The following is a 20,536-nucleotide window of genomic DNA, read 5'->3' as shown; positions in this document are numbered from 1 at the left end:
TATGCATTGCATTCATCATTCATACATTATTGCATTAGATTGTACCTCTTGGTTTTCTGTGATATGATTGTGATATACTAGTTCGGATTTGTTATACTGAGACTTGACCCAATTGGGTTTAGATACTATAACATAGGTGATGATTTGTATCATGGTTATTGATTCGTGTTGACTTGTACCTTGTTGTTTTACGTGTTTATCTTGCTTTGTTGTCTTTATAGATGTTAGCTAGTCTTAGTCAGACTATGATACCTACCATTACATGTTGTTTGTGCTAACCTAATCTTGCTACATTATTTTATGAATGCAGATTACCAGGGTGGATCCGCCTTTACCCCGCATGGCTGAGAGTTTGAGGTTGCTGATTCGAGTCTATTCAGAGTGAGCATGAGGTCGTTCGCTGCTCGAAGACTCTTCCTGATACTTATGTCTTACTTTTCATTCTGAGACATGATTTGAGACTACTTATGTATTATTATCACTATTCAGACTGTAGTATTTTGGTTTAGATGCTCTTGTATGACTAGACCAGATACGGGAGTGGATTTCACTTACTTCTGCCCTTACTTATATTATATCTGTTAGACTTACATTATTTTACTTTCTTCCGCTATTTCTATCATACTGTGAATGTTAGGGTAAGGGTTTAGGTGGGAAGGGTAGGTACCCGCACGACTTAGTGAAACTGGGTCGTGACATCACCACTGCTATTCAAATCCACTGGAAAAAATACCGACAAAAATCTACACTTCTACTATTCGACATTGAATCTTAAGTAGATACTAAGTAGCAAAAGGCTACTTATATAGGTATCAAACTCAACAGGTTGTGCGATTATGACTATGACCCCACCAACTTTATTTAATACTGTACAACTATTAATAATATCATGGGGAATCATCGTCATCGGACATCTCACAGTCCAAATCCCACTTGGATCTGAATCTAGCGTAACCATGTTGACCATATTCTACCCTGAGGAAACGTATTTTCATCCGATTGTTCTCTTCTCGAAAACAGTTAAGAGCAAAATTCAAATCTTGTGCAGTGCCACGAGGCATTGGCATATCACCTTTTTTGGGCATTTAAGCCATAATGACCTCAAGTTTTGTTCCAGTGATGCAGCCTCCCTAACACGTCAATTCCACTTGTCTGTCATCATATTGTTGTAAAGTTGATTCTATCTCTCTTTTGGGTTATTTGAGTATTCAAAATCTTCACTCACTTCCCATGTCCTACCCATTTCTTCGAATACGTCTCCTAGTGAGAACGTTATAATACGACTAATATCTCCAAATTGGTTAAAAACGACATAGTAACTCAATTTTGTGTGGTTGGTAGTTATTCGTCAATTACGTTGTATACACTCACTAGCATCAAACGCGTGCATTGTGTTGTCAATCATGTTGGTGTATAACACAAATTTTAGATGCGTTATGACATTTTTCTATATGAAAACTCCGATTGACAACACACTGCACTAATTGACAACACAAGGCATGCGTCTGACCAGATTTAGCGCAGTAACTTATCGTGTTATGTCAGAATAACGCAATAACATCAAATTCATGTGTTATGCAACACTGCACTGAATGACAATACAATCCATACTTGATTTGACTTGACGTAACGCTACAGGACACACTAATTGCATGCGTTATATGAAACAAACACATTCAAACCTTATATAATACGGATTTTGGATGAAAGGAAAACACAATTTCTAAGTTTCATCCAATTTCTGCATTTTATCCAATTTCTAAGTTTCATCCAAATTCTGCATTGTGTAATCCTAAATTAGTCAAAAAATGGAAGATGTTCCAACTATTAAGGTTTCTTTATTTTGGGATGGAGAAATTATATTCGAGGATAATATTTTGCGTTATGACTCTCCCCCAAAATACCATGTTAAGTTTCCACTTAACTTAAATACTCAAAACTACTCCAGCCTTTTATAGTAAACTAAAAGTGAGTAGGGGAGATTTTGATTTAACTATAATAGAAGATATCCAATATCATTTACGCCACAAGGTGTAGTTAGTTATGGACAGTGGCATATTATAGACGATGATTCTTTGATGGATTATTTGAAGGCGCCTTACGATTATAGGGAATGTATAACTTTAAACGCCATTGAGATGTATGTAAAGAAGGCCCCCATTAATATTGTTGAAGTCATGGCTACAGCTCCTCGGGTAGCCCGAAATAGACCTCGTCTGGAAGCTCCATCTAGAATTCAAGCTAAAGTCACTGAAGCAGTACCTACTCATGAACATAATTACCCTGACATGAGTACTTATGAAGGTATTTTGAGGAGTCAAATGCCTCTGAAAAATTTAAGTTTGATGGGCAGTGGTAAATATGCATTATTATTATTATTATTATTATTATTATTATTATTATTATTATTATTATTATTATTATTATTATTATTATTATTATTATTATGTGTATTAGCATATGTTTATTACTTGAATGCTACTAATGATGTTGATTATATTTTTTTAGGGGTTATACACCTGATATGGATCATATCGGACAGTCCTTTCAATCGGGATGGATGAATTAAGTTAGAACATCCTCAACCTATCCAACTACTCAAAATGATGGTCCTTCCTCAAGTTTCGGTGCAGTTGATTACTATCGGCACGTCTACTTTTTTTTAACATCAATAGTATAATTTGATGTTTAGTAGTTAAAATACTCTAGTTTCTTATGTGAGGTCGTTGCACCAAATTATAGAAAAACACATACTCTGGATGGTGTGGATTATCCGAATTATATAGATACACCATCCAGTGATAGTGAGAAAATACCTAATGCGGAGGAAAGTGAAGATGAAGAAAGGAGGATGAGATTGAGGTTGTTACTAATCCTCAAGATCAAGTAGAACTATTGAAAGACATGATGAATAGTCCGGCACACCAAGAAGAACTGAATTCACAACACCCATTTGACTATCAAGAGCCTATGCTGCAAAACCAATTTCAACAGCATGTGTTGACCCTGGTTCAGTGACTTTCCGATGAGATCCCATATCTTGATCATCTTCAAGATTGCCCTGATGCCTTTGCCTTTCCTGGGGATGATGATCATATTCGGCGAAGTTTGGGAAAGAGCCAGTGGATCTTGTAAAATAGATGGTTCATATTGAAAAGACATGATTTTCAACTCGAAAAAGTCATTGCAAAGGGCTGTTAAGATTTATTGCATCCAGGGGATGAGGGAGTTCAAAGTTGACGATTCCACTCGAAAACTTTGGTGCTTAGTCTGCAAGCGAAAAAATCAAGGTTGTCAATGGATGCTTTGTGGTAAGGAGACTGCTGAAAAGATGTGGACTATTTCAAAGTTCTCCACAAGGCACACTTGTGATATGGTGACCTCCCAGATGATCATTGCAATCTAGATACCAACATGATTGTTGTTGTCTTAGTTGGCGACATTGCAAAAATCCTAAGGTATCGCCTTCACCTAAGTTTATTTTAATTTTGATGTTAATACGATGTTTCTTGTTGCTATATGCTGATATTTCAACTCCTTCAGTTACAAAATTAAAGAATGTATTACAGTCGTCCTGAAAGTATATCGAAAAACCATTAGTAGGCAGAAGGTGTATCTTAAGCATAGGCGTGCACATGAGATAGTCTACGACAATTGGGAGGGCTCTTTCAAGACGTTGCCAAGATACACAGCGACTCTATAACACTTCAATTCTGGTACTGTTGTTGAATGGAATCTCAAATCGAAAACTGGTCTGCCCGATAATTTTTTGAGTTTGTGTTTTAGGCATTCAAACTATGCATTGTTGGTTTTGCTTATTGTCGGCCAGTAATATCAATAGATGGAACACATGTGTACGGAGTATACGACATAAAGCTGCTAATTACAGTTGGAATGGATACAAATGGATCTATATTCCCTCTAGCTTTTGCAATTGCAGCTAATGAGAGCACAAAAACGTGGGGTCTGTTTTTGAACTACTTGAGGAAACACATTATTAAGGATCGTAAGGGCATATGTGTTATATCAGACAGAAATGCTGGCATATTAAGCAATATGTTTCATTTGCATGGGTGGCAGCCGTCTTTGCCTACCATCGTTTTTATTTAAGGCATTTGAAGGCAAACTTTCAAAAGGTATATCGAAACCCAACACTTTGCAATTGGATGTGGGCGGCTGCAATAGAGCATCAGGAAAAGAAGTCACACCTGCAGATGGAGATTATTACGCTGGCGGATGAGGAAGCCTTCTCCTGGTTGAATACAATTGATAAAGACAAAAGGACATTACACAAGGATGAAGGTAGCCGATGGGGGATACTGACAACAAACAGCTCTGAGTCATTCAATGGCTTGTTGAAATCTGCACGAGGACTACCCATCACCGCCATGGTGAGAATGACTTTTAAGCAGGTTGTGGAGCGGTTCATCACTAGATCAATAGAGGCCAAAGGGCTTGCGACAGACAGTCTAAAATGGATGCCAAAACCGTCACAATTTTTCGAGTATCACAAATTTAAGGCTCAGCAACACGACCAGATGGAGTACAACTATGCAGAGCGCATGTTTGAACTAACAACAAGTGTGCACCAAGGTAAAGGAGGTAACGTCCGCACAATTTGTGAGATTCCAAGAACATGCACATGTGGCAAGTGGCAATCATATCACATGCCATGTTCTCATGCCTTTAAGTGTTTTATCACAATGAGAAAGAACGCCTCCAAGTACATGGCTAAGGAATATACACTTGAAAATTATACAAAACATGTATGCTGGAAGGTGCTACCCACTTGGTAGTGAGAGTTATAGGCCACCGGAGCCATTTTTCATAGTTGCAAATAAATCATTTATCCGTAAATTCAAAAAGAAAGCATACTCCCATATTCCTAACAAAATGGATGTTCCACCAGGGAGATATACTCGAAAATGCTCATTTTACAATTGTGTTAGTCATGACAAGCGTAAGTGTCCCTTACGGCATGGTGGCCAAAGTACATCTCGCGATAGAAGTACCTCTCATGGCGGAGGAAACTTTCGTGTTGGTTGAAGATCTAGTGGTGGTGTCACATCTCGCGGTGGTGGTGGAAGATCAACTCAAGGGCATAAATTATAAATTGATGAATGTATTTTAAGTTTTTTCTTTCTTTGATGATTGTATTTTAACAAGTTTGGGTTTGTTCATAACAAGTTTAAGTATTTTCATATTGTTATGAATGATGCAATTTAATTATTTTGAGATTGGTATGAATGATGCAATTCTGACTAAAAAATAACACGCTTAATTCTAAACCCTAAAACATAAATAACTTAAAGCTAATGACGAGTCTTCAAACAAAAATGGACTTCAAGCACTTTTCAACTACTAAAATGAAAATCTGAAGTTTTGCTTATCCTTGATGTATTGAGCCTACCTTGTTCATCGCACAAAAATAAGTAGGGTTCTATATAAAATATTCAAGTTTCGGAGTCTCGAAGCATGATTGATCTATGGCTAAAATACATAAAGATAAAAAATAAAAAAAGAGGAGTTTAGCCAAAAGCAAAAAAAAGGGAGCTCCTTTAACGCATTATTTTAATGCGCTAAAGGACTTAACCGCGCCGTTACTGTTTACTGCGTTAAAAATACTTTTGTCACATATTTTTTTCTGGAGTATTTTGATTTAAACCCTCTTTTAATGGGTCATTTTGGCTCTCGACTCGAATTTTAAAGGAATTACAAAAAATTGAACCCCACCTGTCATAAACAAAAAACAATTTGCTAAGCTGGAACCACAGGGCTGACGAAGATTATTTGATTGAACACAGTGGCCAATGTATAGAAGAACATAGTCAATTATCGAATTGGTCAATATTAGTCAAATAAAAAACTTATCGGATCAATCAAGAATCATCATCCGAGCCTCGAGATACCTGAGATTCTATTTAATTTCATATTTTAAACACTCACGGACTTAGTCACATAATGGCTGAATCAAGTGAGAATCACGGAAGCAGTTACTATCAACTATCCCATATAATCCCTCACTCCCCCACGGTTGTATCTATCTAATTTTAACCTAATTACACATGATTTTACGATTATTATCTGTAAATAGTGTTGTTCTTCACTGCTCTTCAGAGAGTCTTGCATCTGAGCCAGGAGAATCAGTAAGAAGCTCATTTTTTTTTTTTTTACTTCATCAATTATTTCGTTTAATTATCTGCATTATTACTCATATTCTTGCACATATTATAGCAACCTTTTAATTCATAATTTTAACATGAGAGAAAACATAATAACATAACTGTGATAGGGCGTAATATTACGGTTCTGAATTATGATTTTTGCTATTATTTTTATAAGAGTACTGCGATCGATTTGATCATGTATAAAAAGATGTAAATTTGAACACATTTTCAATTAATAATGAAATCAATCATACAACACAAATTAATAAAATATATGGTAAGCTTTTCAACAAAGTTTTTTTTTTTTTTTACATAGAATAAAGAAAGTCTTTTTCTTCTTGTTATTATTACCACTAAAATAATCTAGTCATTGTCTCTCGACAGAATAAATCGTTGAACGTTTGATTAAACAACATGAATTACGCACGTATTATTTGATAGCAATCAGTTTTACTTGTATAATGTTGCCGGCATATCGAATTGGCAAAAGCCAAAAAGATGTGCAGATGTCAAAATAAATAAAATGTTGGAAAAACAAGAAGCATGTGCAAATGTCAAAATTAAATAACTTTGAACTTAATACTTTTTCAAGTTTGCTATCTTGCTCATTTGGCGTTAGCTAGCAAAGATTACAACGTAACTAGTATACTTGATAAGTAAGAGACGGATTTAAGATATCTAGAATATGAGTGCATTTAAAAATAGAGAAAAAAAGATGTCTATTCTTTTAAATAAATAACTCAACATTTAATTAAGTACATCATTCGGCTTTTGGAAGCATAGATGCCAAGTCATCCTCAAAAAGTTAAATCTACTTCTTCGACAATATCTATTTTTATTTGAATTTATATTTATGTTGTTAATTTTAGTGCATTATTTATTATAGATTTGTCCCGATAAAACTGAAGTCCAGTAACAAGGGGTGATACCAATTGGGTAAAGATTATAAAGTACTTACTAATTTGTTTTATTGTTTAGTTTCGCATTTTTCTTTTTATGTCCTTTAAATATGAACATGCTAGACAAGTCTGAATTTACAATTTCACCAATTTGTTTAATTAGCTTGGAAGGAAAATCGGTGATATTGTAGTGCGAGTTTTTACTTTTCAAATGTAACTTCTACGTAAAGAAGAAATTTCATAAAATGAAAAATCCTAATCTACGAAGAATCTCTAGTTTCAAAGTTTACATCTACTCGAGATTCGGCCAAAAAAAAAACAGAGAAGGAAAATCTGAGAATTTTAACGGAGATCGAAAGTGTACATTTTGAAAATTTAGAAGATCAAAATTACTTACGAGTATATTTAAAAGACCATTTTAATACCCCCAAATATGAAGGACATTTTTGTCATTTTCTCGAACATAGGATAATACTTAAAATGGAAAAAAATTATTACCTAAGTAAAGGTAAACTATGTTGCTCGAACCCATGTCGGATCCCTTCAAACATGCAACTACTCTTGGAGGATCTGATATGCTCTCATCGACATTTTTGAAAATTTAGAGCAACATAGTAGGTAAATGTTAAACATCTTCAACCACACAAACTCTATGACATATTTAAGATCAAATGTTTCAAAAAAAATTATTTGTTTTATTAATTTAATATCAATTCAAATTATGTCACATAAATATAAATTAAAACGAATTAGATCGCCCGTTAGATTTCATTAACATCCATTGATAGTTCTGAACATGGATGGCCCAGCTGGCATGGATGGCCCGTAGGCCTTAAACCTTGAATCGTTGGTCATTTGTTTGATGAAATTGCATGGTTTTCCCTCAAATGGGTTGGACTTTAATTTATGCTCTTCAAAATTAAACTTATGCCTAGTGGAGCATAAGTTCTGTAAGAACAAAAGTCATGCAGGACATAACTTATTGAATATTATGATGCGAAAATATAAATTGATGCCCTACAAATTTTTTTTTGTCCTAGGCACAAAAATTAAAGATCAGCACAAGATAGGACCAAAAGCACAAATGACCCAATTGGTTGATCAGCTAAAAGGCAATACCTGAAAATTGGTGGGCAATCGCAGGAATGACCTTATTTTGGGGTGGTCTTTAATTTTTGTCCCTCAAATTAGTGGTCTTTAATTTTTGCCCTTCACCTAATACCATGAGGTTTGGGGTTCGAATCCCGGCTCAGTTAAAAATAATTACAAGGCAGAATTTTATAGCAAACTTAGGCCTATTCGGGCCAAAGTTAGGCCTGCGGGCAGAATTTTGCCTGCTTCAGGCAGAGTTTCAAACTTTTGGGTAAAGCAGAATTTAAATTCTGCCTTAAGGCAGAACGAATCCAAGTTCTACGTGACGAATTTTTTTACTGAGCGGGGGTTCGAACCGGGAATCTAGGAGTTTTAGGCGAAGGGAAAAAATTAAAGACTAACAATTTGAGGAAAAGACCAGTGCAATTGAAGGGCACTCAGCACAAAAAAATGAAAATTGGTGGGCTTCTACTTGGTTTGGGCTTTGCAGAATACTCCACTGGTCTGACCCATCGACTGGAGAATCAAAGTGCTCAATAATAAAGGCCTACTAACTCCTGGCACAAAATAAACCCAAATTGATCCATCACCAAACACACTAATGGATATTTGCACTTTTGTCCCTATTTTGTGTTGGTCTTAATTTTTTCCCTTCAAATGGGTTGGTCTTTAATTATTGCCCTTCAAAATCGAACTTAAGCCTAGATGGATATAAATTGAGCATCATGATATTCACAAGTTATATCCGCATCCTTAAAGAAGTTATGCCCCAATAGGCATAAGATCGAATTTAAAGGATAAAAGTTAAAGACCAGTCCATTTGAAGGGAAAACCGTGCAATTACTTCAAAACTAATGGAGGTGAGAATGGATGTCGAGTGGTTCATTGTATTTCTCTTTTTCTTGATTTGTTTCATTTCTGCGCACCCATTAAGAATTTAATTAATGACTTTAGTCAAAGGGGCATTTGACTAATTACCCTATGTCCTTCTTCAAATTTTTCTTAAAGGTAGAAATAGTGAGTGTTGAATTCGGAAAAATTATTTTAAAAAAAAGGATAATTTCGGCAAAATTTAATTAATAACCTCTTAGACTTTGAAAAATTCTTCATTTATTTTGGAACGGAGGGAGTAGTGATAGGAGAAATGTGAGAATCCAGCATTAAGATTCACATATTTTCAATATTTTTTTTTTTCGGTAAACTGTGAAAATCTTACCACAACAAACAAAACAAAATACAAACTAAAGAGCTCCCAACCCCCAGTACCACCTTCTGGGAAGAGTGCACAGGAGAGAAAGGCCTCATGCAAAAACATTAGAATCTAATTACAAAGTGCTTGTATGTATCTTTGACACCTATGGGCTCTCCTACTAGTTTGTATAAGGGTTAACCTCTCTACAATTTCCTTTTTAATCTGCACTACTACTATGTCTGTATGTACAGTGATGTGTTTAAAAAGTTTCCAATTCCTAGCCTTCCAAGTATGGTATATGACAGCACTCCAAATAGCAGCCACAATCTCCTTTTTGAAAGATTCCTGTGCTTTTTTAATGTCTATATTTTGATATTACACCCGGTTATATATAACAAAATTTTGTATTCCACTTAATTTTATTTCTTTTTCTTTTCACCAATAAACTTTTATTCACCTATAGATTTGTCGTTTCAGTTTTCTAGTAAAAATGTACTCGCACCTGATCTTTGCACTAAATTATAGTACTAATTTATAATGGTTAAATAATAAATTTAAGGGGAGAATGTGTATTAATTAACTATGATTTAGTAAAAAAAAAATAAATATGAAAACATACATTATGTATCCATTAATTTGATAAAACATTAATTTTTTACCTTCCTATAAAAAGTTCTGATTTTATTTGTTATATTTCATGAAATTAGTCTAAAACCCATACTCCCATAGCATGTCGAGGACCAAGCCCATTTACCGGTTATTATAAGTTTAGAACTACAAAAGCCCTCTAGAGGATGAATGGCACCAGATAGCCGCTTGTGATGGGGCATGTACCATTTGAAACATAATCAGTTTTCAAAAGGCTGAAGTCATCGACAGATTTTTGAATTTGTCCATTTATTCCATTTAGACCTCCCAACTGAGATATTGACTATCTGGACTATCGAACACAAGTTAAATTGTGTCATTTGAACACATCGTACCAGCTTGGCACATGCGTGCAATACACTGCTTTAAAAGAGCGGAGAGACCAAATTTTTCCTTTTTAAAATTTTTAATTATTAAAAATTAATTTTAAGAAAAAATCTATTTAAATAATTTTAAAAAAAAAAAACTGAAAAACCCAACCCATCCTCTCCAATCTGAAAACCTAGCCCATTTCGCTGTCGTCGCCGCCACTGCTGCCGCTGCCGCTCCACTTCAAAATCTATTTAAACAAATCTCCGACAAAAAACGACACCGTTTTTTTAATTATTTAAATAGATTTTGAAGTGGAGCGGTGGCGAAGGCAGCGGCATCGACAGCGGCGGCGAAGTGGGCTAGGTTTTCAGATTGAAGAGGATGGGTGGGGTTTTTCAGATTTTTTTTTTAAAAAAATATTTAAATAGATTTTTCTTAAATTTTTTTTTTGTTGTTGACATGGCTTATTTTTATTGGTATATTTTTCCATGTCATAGCAAGTGAAGCTGACACACCACACTTGATCTGGAATGTGTTCAAATGGCACGGTTTAGCTTGTGTTCGAGGTCCATATGGTCAACGTCTCAGTTGGGGAGTCTAAGTGGAATAAATGGACAAGTTCAGGGGTCTGTCGATGACTTCAGCCTTTTCAAAATATGTAAACTTTAGGACCTGTTTGGCGATGAGAATTATTCACTTTTTTTCGGAATTTTTTTCATTTTTACTTTTTTCACTTTATGGTGTTTGGTCATAAAATTTCAAATAAAACTTGAAGTTGTATTTGAAATTCGGAAAACAACCAAAACATTGCTTTTCGCTTTTTCCATTTTCTGTTTTGGACCTTTACTTTTATTTTTCTGTTTTCAATTTTTAGCCCAAAAGTTTTTATGTTGCTCAATGTTTACTCTAAAAGTTCATACAACTTTTTTCACTGGGCGAAGGTAACTTATGTTGCTCAATTTCTCTCCACTCCAACAACATTGAGCATCATGTGCTAAAAAACCTCTAAAATAAAAGAAGCATGTGTGACTTTTGCAACAAAACCATATTTAGAGATGCTATATTTTCTGTGTATACCAGTAAGCCTCCCAGTTGCAGCATTTTGATGGAAAGAAACCATCAGTTTTGAGCACTCCATAAGCTGATCTCGAATATAGTTGCTATATTTCTCGCACTGATTATGTTTATTAATTGCTTTGGGCGGTGTTGTTAGTTTTTTAAAATTGGGGATATAAATCATATTTCATGTGTTTTTACAAAAAGTACATTTCAATAACCAAATATTATTTGCCAAAAATATGTCCAAACACAACTCCAACTTCAAAAATTCCTTTTTTTTTTTTTTGGGTTTCTATGGCCAAACGTCTACTTAGCTTCTTCTTCACAATTTTCATGGTGAATTGATTTCATAAATACTTAAAATACAAATTGCTTAATTATCACGAATTCTAAAGAACTTATATCATCTGTACAATGCACCTAGTATTTTTTAGGTGTTTGAAATTAGGAAATGTGCTTGTAAATTGACATGAAGAGAGTATGGTGTAGCGAATAGGAAAGCAAAAGAATGTGCTTCGAATTGAGAACTTGAGCACTTCGGGTATGAAGGTAATTAGATGTTGTCATAGCGTAACTTCATATCTCATGTTTGAATTCGAACAACATTCATACTTTATTTCAAATTCAAATAAGGTCTGAATTATGGCAGAGTTTAATTTCAGACCCACATATCTGAAATTGGTGGTAAGGAGGCTAAACTTTAATAGCCTTGTTAATTTCGGCTGTTCGTTAAATAGAGGTCCTTAAAATGGCTACTTGTGCACTTTCCCCGCCCCCAAGACCAATAGAAGCAACTGTTCTATAATTGGAATAGATTAACTTTTATATATTGACCATGTAAAAAGTTACGCTCAATCAGTCACTTAAAATAAATTAAGGTTAACTATCTAATATGAAATATCATCACGTGTGTTTGGTACGATAAAATTATCATTCCACCAAAACGCTTTCTTCAAAGGTAATTTCATACTTAATGTTCGAATCATAAACATTATCCAAAAATGAAAGGATACTTACCGCACCATCAAAGTGAGACTTCCCATTGAGACTTAGATTAATAGGTTCCCAACACGAGTACCATTAACCGAGTGGGAAGCCAAACAAGAAAAGTATACTTATCCTAATCTATATTAACGCAAAAATTCTCTTTTGTTATGTCTATAGACTTATAGTGTCCAACCTTGGCAGATAATTTCTGTTTTTTTCTCTAAAAAAGACAAAGTTCGCGTATATGAAAGGAAGAAAATGGACGAAAACTGGTAATAGTGATTAGTGAATAATGATAAATAAATTCAAACTTATTGCATGAAAGAGTTGTAGTTGTTAGGGTTTTGTCCTGATTTTATACCATAATTAGAATTCCTTTCTGGGTGGAAAAGATCTTTTCCATATTTGACTAATACTTTCTTAGAGGAAAAGTTTTGTATTTCTATAAATTGAGGATTTTTTCTTCACAAAAGAAAAAAGAAAAAAACACAGTAACATTCACAATGTAGTCTCTAAAGGAGTCTTGTTTAGGGGAAGTTATTCTCCCAATAGGTTTTATGTTTTTTATATTAGTTTTCACAATATGTAGGTCAATTGACCAAAACATATCAAATATTATGTTTCTTTTAGTATAGTTTCTTTGTCGTCTGATTTATCGTCATCACGGTTTGCAATTGATAGCTTACGCATGACCACTACTAAAAAACAGACAAAAATCGACGGCCAAAACAGATGGAAAATCGACCCAAACGGTCTGTCGGTTTACGTTACGTCGCTTTTCGAAAACCTACGGACTGCGTCGATTTCCGTCGGTTATGTTAAAAAAAAATTAAAAAAACCGACGGAGTAATGAAATGCAGCAACTTGGAATCGAACCCGAGTATGTCCCGTGGCATTAAAGGGCTCTACCATTAGACCACTCATATTCTTTGATCAAATACTTACATTGATTTAATTTATACTATTTTTCTTCTTCGATTTTTTAATAAAAAAAATTAAAAGTAAAAACCGACGGAGTCCATCGGTTTATTTTAGAAAATAATATAAAAAATAATTATATTTTCATGCGCGAAAAATAATAGTCCGAAGGTTTTCTTAAAAAAAAAAGATTTAAAAAAATTGTCGAAAAACCGACGGAACCCGTCGTTTTTTCCGTTGGTTTTTCCCGTCAATTTTTGCCATTTTTTTAGTAGTGGACGCACTACTATTTCGATCCCAATAGTAGTGGCTGATATAAAGGCCCATCTGGAAAGCCACCTGGTAATTGGAATTGGTGTAATTACTAGGGTAGTAATTACATAGCCTAATAATTAGAACGACATGTTTGTTTGTATAACGTCATTATAGTGTAATTACATGCGTGCTGTTTGGTTGCACAAGTGTAATTACACAGTTAGTTTAATTTAAAAATAAAATTTGGTTATAAAAATTAAAATTAATATTTAAAAAATATTTGCCTTTATAAATGATACTGTATTAAATTAGTTATTTAATAAACGTTGTTTCTTGAAAATATAGTAATTAATAATATATATTTGTAACTAATATTGTAAAAAATAATTGATATATATATTTTCAAACTAATACTCCCTCCGTTTCAATTTATGTGAACCCATTTGACTGGGCACGACATTTAAGAAAGAGTGAAGACTTTTGAAACTTGTGGTTCAAAAGAAGTCTTGAATATTTGTGTGATTGTAAATCATTTCATAAACTGAATTTGTTGCCAAATTAGGAAAGAAGTCATTCATTTTGGCATGGACTAAAAAGGAAATAGGTTCACATAAATTGAAACAGAGGGAGTAATATTTCATTTTAATTAATTATAAAACTTAAAAGAAGTCTTTTTTTTTTTTTGTGAGAACGTCATGGATTGGATGTTTGACAAAAAAATAATATTTATAAATATAATGCCATAACATTATTCAAATGTTTGAGACAAAAAATCCATTAATTGTAAGTGAAAAATAAATTGCATGCAATGTGAAATGACAAGTCAATAGTAGTAAAGCAAATAACTTAAAATTGAAAATATAACCTAAATTCCAAATCCAAAAAGAAAAAGTTTAACATAATACTCTTATGTCAAATTCCAACATTACATAAGTAAGTTTCAATGTAACTTAAGTAAATAATTCAAAAGAAAGGGAAAATATAAGTCTATAAGCTCATTCATAATGAAATTCTACTTTAATAACGTCACTCGTTATATGTCAAGTTTGTTAATGATTCATTCTTTCCAATATTAAGAGGTGTAGTTTCAAAAATTAGAATAATAACACGGTTATGCTAAATGAATTTAAAAAAAAAAAAAAAGAGCAATTACATGGAGCAACAAGAAGTAAAGGTTGTGAATAAGAAAAAAGGAAATGAAAAATATATAATATAAAAAGAAAAATACATTTTAAAAAATAAAAATAATTAAAAAATAAAAATAAAAAAATAAATTAAAATAATAGAATAAAAATAAATTAAAAATAAAAATAAATTAAAATAATAGAAATTAAAAATAAAAATAAATAAAATAAAAAAGAAACAAACTAAAAAGTAATCATGTAATTACAGTGTGTAATTAATTACACCCATTTCTCAACCCACACTTGAAAATTGGAGAGTGTAATTACATCCTTTCAATTACATCCAATTCTCACCTAACTGTATAATTACGTGATCAAACAAACAGGTCAAACTGTGTAATGACACCCAATTCCAATTATTTGGGTGGCTTTCCAAACAGGCCTTAAGTGATAAAGGAATGCATGAGTGGATGGAAAAACTTCTTGCAGTAGTAGCAACGGTGAAGCTTAAATATCTAATGCGTTTGAGTTGAAAGATTTTTGTCGTCACACCTCAAATAGACCACATTAATTACTTCAATGTTTACTAGGGGGAATGTACCTTAGTGGATCACGAGTCTAATATGTTTTTGAATTTCACATGCTAAAGTCACCCCAAATTTGATTGATGAAGACTCATTTCACACTGTGAAAGACCTGACAAAGAGGACACTTTTTAATTAAGATTTAACAAACAGGCAATCCAATTAGGTGTCATTTCTCCAGTGATCTTTTGAAAGTCAGAATTGGTGAAGTTACTCGAATTTAGCGTGGTACAAAAATAAGGTACCGCCACATGTTGTGTTGTTTTGACTACTTTTTGTCAAACGAATGTGAATTGCTAATGCGTTTTACCAAAAATGAAGTAAACAAAATTTTAGCTACCACTAGTCACCCATGTATCCTACCTATCATCAAAATCTTTAATAATATTATCTGAGAAGTTAGAGAATGCACATTTTTTTTTTGTAAAAAAAGGTATGGTGTTTGTGCATTATTACTCATTGATTAGGATGTAGTTAAATTACACGTAGAACATGCTGATAATCCATAGAATAAACTACTTGCATTTTTTATAGGCAAAAGTCATTGATAGCCCCTTAAACTTTACTACATTTTCCTCATGGCTATCTAAACCTAACATTGTTTCAATTTCATACCTAAACTACTCTGAATTTGTACCACATAGACACTTTTTGCCCACATGGCACGTAAACTGAACTGCACGTACAATAGGCGCGTGGGTCCTCTTGTAAAAACCTATTTTAGTATTTCTTAAATATCTTTTTCCTTTCTTCTTATTTTTCATTTATTTTGATTTTCAAATAATTTGTTTCTCTTTCTTATTCTCTTTCATGTGGCCATTGGCTTTTCAAACCACCATTTTAGCGTGGGTCCTCTTTTGCTTTTCTAACCGCCATTTTAGCTACCACATTCCTCTATTATATCCCACATGTTTTATGAAAAATAATTGTTCTCATAACTCCATTAATTCACTCTTAAAATGGTAAGTCCTTTATCCATAAACTATAATACAACTATTAAATAGAATGTTAGATTAAATAGGTGAATAAAAAGGTTCGTCGGAGATAAAATTTCCGGCAAATATCCATGGAAGATTTAACTAATTTTCACACTTTTCAGATCTGCAAAAAAATTTGGTGAAAAATTTTGTGAAAACGAAAGGAACAACTTGAAGGCCATCCGGAAAAGGGTTGGTATTGTTACATCCCGTACTTTTGTACGTTGGATTTGTTGTAAGTTAATTGATATAAGTTCAAGACAAGATTACTTTTGAGATTATAAGTAAGTAAGTGTCATGAAGGTTAGAGGTTAAGCGAAGGAGGGCAAGTTTCATCAATGTAATACCTCGAGTTTCGGGCTATAGTTCGAACTGCTCGACATATTTAAGTAGACCCGATCTTTGGATAATTTTGTCATATTAAAGTATACAAATAAAGGGATCGCTGTATAAAAATGCGGAGTCCCGAAATGATTTAAGACTCTAAAGTATGACGACGGTGACTGGAAAGTATTGTGTATGACAAAAGAGGCTATGGACTAGTATTATATTACGAGATCATGATAATGAGTATATGAAGTGTGTTAGAAGTGATTCATTATTTAAGTAAATTAAGACCAAGAATTAATTATGTGTGTAATTAGTTAAATTTTTTAGGATGTAGGGGAACAAGAAACAGGAGGAAAGTAATGTTACTAGATAATTAATGGAGACAAGCTTTATACGTGGATAATCTATAGAAAAGTGAGGACATGAGTCACCTTTATATATTAAGTGATCTGTTTTCTTACTCTTAGGAGGTGTCCAATTCACAATTCCTAGATAAAAGAATGGACCCCACACGGTCCATTAAGTACTTATGACATTTGATGTTTCATTTTTTTAAATGATTTTTCTTGATAAAAACGTGAATAGCAACCTATAGAGCTTCATCTAGCTTAGAAATTTTTCGTAACCTTTGCAGCAACGTTATTCAATGAACATATATATAACACCGTTATTAAATTTTATTACGGGTTGTTACATCTCGTGTTTTCATGCAATGGAAAGCGTGTGAGTTAAATAAAATTAGTAATGAAAACGAGGTTATTCCCCAAGCTTATAGGTGGTTAGAGTAATGGCACAGATGTGTTATGAAGTTAAACAAATCTAAGAAAATAAGTTTTGTCGAGGTTCGAAATTTATTTGACGAAATACGGTCCTAACTATAATATCCCGTATTGTTGGAATGGAAAAATTTAATCGTCCAATATGAGCAAAATTACTCGAGTCCGGAGAATTCGATGATATTTAAGGATGAAAATCGAGAGCTCGGTGTACAAAGAGTTTGAGGTCTCGAAATAATTTAGGACTTAACAAGTGTGACCACGGTGACTGAGAATAATATTTTATGTGTACCAAAAGGGACTATGGACTAGTGCTATGTCACATAATCATGACAATGATTATATGAAGTGTATTAAAAAAAAATTGTGATTAAAGTGAACTGAGATCAAGAAATCAATTATGTGTGTAACCGGTCAAATGGGGAGATGTCAATCACATTTTAGAATTTTTAATTACAAATTTTGTAGCATTCATGTATGATTTAATATTACACAAGTATTGATTAATAAATCCAAGAATGAGGAATATTGGTGAAAGTGGTCATTGGCTCAAAGTATATAAACGGTGGCATAAAGGAAAAGGGACAAGGTTAATGTTTTAATCATTTAAAAAGGCCAAACTTTGTACACTTGGAAGTAATTTAGCTGTGCACTCTTCAAGTGGTGCCAGCAATTAAGTGGTTGCCCAAAGGCACATATATACATAGAGATAAACATGGGCTATACATAGAGGAAAATAGACCATTTCAGTGAACACAAAGATGTATCCAAGCCTCATTTTGTCCTTCTTAGAAGGAGAACGACCCTCTGTTTTGGCCATTTTCTCTGAAATAACGCAGCAGCTACTCTTATTATTTCCAAGCTCGTGGTGACGTGAAAAATAGGAGGGCTATCCGTGGGAACAACCTCAAGGAATGGCAACAACCAGAAGAAATCTTCAAGAGTTAGTTTCAAAGTTTAATCTTAGTGTTGGAACCCCAAGAAGTAAATTCTCTACCCTACTCTCAAATATGATTATGGATAAGTATTTGAAATATTTGATTTGAGTTTTATACCAGCTATTGCAATGGGTATTAATGATTTGGGTTCTTAAAAGGAGAAATAATTTGAACTGCTGAGTTATGGGTTGGAGTAAATTGTTTGACTCCTAGATGATGAAACAGATTGCTATATATCTAAAAATGGTATCTTATGTTGGAAAGCATAATGGGTATTAAGTGTTGAAAGATCACTGTTGAACGTAGTTAAGCTTTAAGCCCAGTAGATATTCGGTGAAATGTAGTAGTGACCCAATTCTTGAAATTTCGGTTCGATTGTGACGTAAAAGATTTATATGGTGTAGATTAATGTTCGTTGGGTCATCTGGGACTCGTGGCACTCTCGTTAGCCCATGAAGGAATTGAGGTATGTAGAGTTTACCTTCCCTTCTTTTGGCATGATCTTTATGGAATGAACAAATAATGTATACGTATGCTTCTAAAGAAAATTCTATTCTTAGCCACTAGGATGGCCGATGTCTTTGATTTCCGTAAGTATTCCATGCGGTTTGATATGTATATATGATGTTCGAAAGTCCTCGTTGGTATATTTCCGAATGTGTTTGAAAGAAAATTGATATGACGTAAGTCTTTGATAAATATTTTGGTACATATATATGGTTCCAAAGTCTCCATTTGGTTTGATCCATAATGATATTTGAAAGCTACCTAATATGTTTGCTACTTGAATTTCTAAATATGGCTTGTGGAATATTTTCAGAAGGTTCCGAACTTCAAAAGCTCGTAATTTTTGTATCCTAATTCCGATTGACCCGATACCTGTTTCTGAGCTTCCTGATATCGGTATATACATATTTATTTATCGAGTCTCAGAATTTATTTACTTATATGCATATGATTTCCGCACTACTCCGCTCGTGCATACTACTATTACATCGTTCGCCGGATCTCGGGCCGGTTTTGTGATCGTGCGCACTATGATATATTCGGCAGTATGCTGTGTTACGGTTCCCGAGACCTCGCCATAGGGCCGGGTTCCATTTATGGAGTTATGCTGTGATATGGCTTATGATTTGTTGTGATGATGTGTTATGTACGGGGTTGTACGGAGATTTGAAACCTTCTGGAGTTATGCTGTGTTGTGGCACCAGCGTCGGAGTGGTGACCACATTCCTGAGCCTTATGCATGATTTTATTTGCATTAATTATATTTTCAGCACAGGTTTCGATATACTAATTCTGTATCCATTTTCTGTACTTCTCACTTCAGTTATGATTCAGATTACTGTACTTCATGCTTTACATACTCAGTACATATTTCGTACTGACCCCCTTTTTTCGGGGGCTGCGTTTCATGCCCGCAGGTACAGACGTTCGTTCAGGTGACCCGCCAGTGTAGGATACTTATTCTGCTATTTGGAGTACTCCTTTTGATCCGGAGCTCATATTTTTGGTACATATCTTCTGTTATACATGTTCTGTATATATGGCTATTTGGGTACGGCGGGGCCCTGTTCCGTCATATGTTTCTGTTATGGTTTGTAGAGGCCTGTAGTCATATATGTGGGTCATGGGTCACGTTTGTTCGATTATGTTTGTGATTTGTGCCTTAAGCGGCCCCATTTGCTATTATGGCCAAAACGGCCCTTATGTTTGTAAATGTATGTGTATTCGGGCGATGTATATTCCGCCAGCCTACCGGATTTTGATATGATATTTCGGTACGGGTGACCGCTTAGGATGATATCTGTTTTCAGTATTTGTTCAAAAGACGTATGCTAAATTTGAATAAATTTTTGATATGTTGATTTGGTAAGCGAATGGGTTTGGGTGTCCAATTAGGGCACCAGTCGCGGCCCACGGGGCTGGGTCGTGACAGGTATGGCCTATTTAGCAGTCAACCGGCGACGATATCAGGTGTAGGAAGAATAAAAATGGGCTGTTGAGTTGATGGAAAGTCGGGAATGGTTTTGCGGGGAAGAAGAAGGGTAGAATTGTGTTGGGTGGGTGGGGATGGGGATGTAGAAACGTTTGGGTTGATGAGGAAGAAAAGGAGAATAATTGTTGGTGGGGAATGGTGGTCGGTGGTGGTGGGTTTGACGTGGTGATTGTTTTGGTTGTGGTGGGGTCCGTTATTTTTTAAAAATTACTTCGTTAATGAGTTAAAATAGGTTTAAAATAACATTGTTTTAATAAAAAACCACAACTCATTTTTTAA

The 20,536-nt window shown here is 34.1% G+C and overlaps 1 long non-coding RNA gene across 1 annotated transcript; it reads left to right on the top strand.

Moving 5' to 3' along the window:
* The first annotated feature begins 18,002 nt into the window (after positions 1-18,002).
* LOC132614300 (uncharacterized) lies at positions 18,003-20,076 on the top strand. Its single transcript, XR_009572246.1, has 3 exons — positions 18,003-18,304; positions 18,663-18,724; positions 19,683-20,076. It is a non-coding gene; the product is annotated as an uncharacterized LOC132614300 (long non-coding RNA).
* The last annotated feature ends 460 nt before the right edge of the window (positions 20,077-20,536 follow it).

The sequence above is a fragment of the Lycium barbarum genome, chromosome 10 (genome assembly GCF_019175385.1).
Source record: "Lycium barbarum isolate Lr01 chromosome 10, ASM1917538v2, whole genome shotgun sequence".
Taxonomy (NCBI): Eukaryota; Viridiplantae; Streptophyta; class Magnoliopsida; order Solanales; family Solanaceae; genus Lycium; species Lycium barbarum.
This window is presented reverse-complemented; position numbering and strand designations above follow the sequence as displayed.